The sequence below is a fragment of the Chrysochloris asiatica genome, unplaced genomic scaffold, assembly GCF_000296735.1.
Source record: "Chrysochloris asiatica unplaced genomic scaffold, ChrAsi1.0 scaffold00088, whole genome shotgun sequence".
Classification (NCBI taxonomy): Eukaryota; Metazoa; Chordata; class Mammalia; order Afrosoricida; family Chrysochloridae; genus Chrysochloris; species Chrysochloris asiatica.
The window spans coordinates 1,298,014-1,300,083 of NW_006408606.1; the positions used below are offsets into that span (position 1 = coordinate 1,298,014).

General features: G+C 38.0%; 1 pseudogene; it reads right to left on the bottom strand.

Moving 5' to 3' along the window:
• Positions 1-177: 177 nt before the first annotated feature.
• On the bottom strand, positions 178-889 carry LOC102816750 (annotated as a pseudogene).
• Between the last annotated feature and the right edge of the window lie 1,181 nt (positions 890-2,070).

Here is a 2,070-nt window from a genome sequence, read left to right on the forward strand (position 1 = left end):
TTTTTTTTTTTTTTTTTTCCCTATTCGTTCACTTTATTTTAGAAATAATTTTAGGCAGCGGCTTATGGATTCATGCTCATTTATAAACATAAAAGTCAGTATTTTATGATAAGTACTTGCACAATTTTAAATAATTTTCTCACATTTGAAAGTCTTTTAAAGTAGCCAAAGCAGTTGTTACCCTTCTACATTCTGCTTTTCAGACAGTACTTTTTTTAGGTAGATTTCTTCCAGATTTTTTTTCTCTTTTTTTTCAGAAGTAGAGGATGGTTTTGTATTCTCTGCTCTTTTCTTTTTCTTCACACAGCTAAGAGGATTGTGGCCACTAATTTTTTTTCTGCTTCTTTCTTTTCCTCTGTTCAGAGTTTTTCACTAAATCCTGTTCTTATTTAAGTTGTTTGATGATTTCTTTCTCATGCCCAGATACAAGCTGACCTGCCTCTACTGCTTTAACAAAGGCAAATGGTTTGGGAGAAGTTTTGTCCAAGACTATAGTGTTTCCTAACTTTCACAAACAAATTCTGATTATGAGTTGCCACAAAATGATGAAGAGGATGTCCCCCTTCGACCATGGAGAGCAGGCATTCAGATCCTATCACTGCATTCTTGAAACAGGGATAGTTTTGAGCTTGGCATTTTTGTGCAATCAATTTTGCCCCATATAAGACCTTTCTCAATGATTCTAGCTCTTTTAACACACACCTGGTGGTGTACAGCTGTGTCTCTGCCATGAGGTAGCGGGGCAGCTGCTCCCGCAGATGGATGTGGCCTGCAGCGCCACCTGACAGAAGGTGTGGTCCAGTAATATATGGTATGGCTCGCACAGTCCGAAATTGTTGCGGAAGAAACCAAGGCACCTCTTGGCATGTTTCTCCTTTGTGATCTTCATGCCTGGCCTGCAGGGGCAAAGTCATTGTACCAGGAAACTCTATCCTTCCATCTTCCTATGATGCTTTCTGCATCGTTCAATAATTTGCCAAGAGAATCCTTCAATAACAAAAGTTGAGGATTGAATTTTTTCTTCAGTTTCCCCAGCTTGAGAAATGCTGAGTGTGTTCTTCTTTTTTGGTTTTCTGTCTCCAGATTTTTGCATTTTGTTGTAATATTTGCCTTTATCTTCTCAAGCTTACCTCTGAATTTTTCTGTTCAGCTTTTGTGCTTCCTCATTTCTTCCATTTGCTTTAGCATCTCTGCACTGGAGAGCAAGTTTCAGTGTCTCTTCTGACATCCATTTTGATCTTTTTCTTCTTTCTTGACTTAATGACTTTTTGCTTCTTCCTAGATGATGTTCTTAATGTCATCCCACAACTCTTCTGGTCTTCAGTCTTTAGTGTTTAATATATCATATCTGTTCTTCAAATGATCTCTAAATTCAGGTGTGATATCATCAAGGTCTTACTTTGGCTCTTATGGACTTGTTTTCATTTTCTTCAACTTCAGTTTGAGCCACCAGTAGCCTGTCAGTTTGTAGTACTGTGGTGGCTTGTGAGTTGCTGTGATTCTGGAAGCTATGCCACCGGTATTTTAAATATCAGCAGAGTTACCCATGGTGGACAGGTTTCAGATGAGCTTCCAGATGAAGACAGACTAGGAAGAAAGAGTGACACACTACTTCTGAATATTTAGTCACTGAAACCCCTATGAATAGCAGAGAAACACTGTCAGCTATAGCGCTGGAAAATGAGCTCCTCGGGTTGGAAGGCACTCAAAATGCTATTGGTAAAGAGCTGCCTCTTTAAAGTAGAGTTGACTGTGAAGACACAAATGGAATAAAATTTGTGGGACCTTCTTTTGCTGATAGGGTACAACTCAAAATGAAGAGAAATAGCTGTAACTATCCATTAATAATAAGAACATGGAATGTATGAAGTATGAATCTAGAAAAATTAGAAATTGTCAAAAATGAAATGGAATGCATAAACATTGATATTTTAGGCATCTGTGAACTGAAATGGACTGTCATTGACCATTTGAATCTGACAACCACATGGTTTACTATGCCGGGAATGAGAAATTGAAGAGGAATGGTGTTGCATTCATTGTCAAAAATAACATATCCAGATCAGTCAT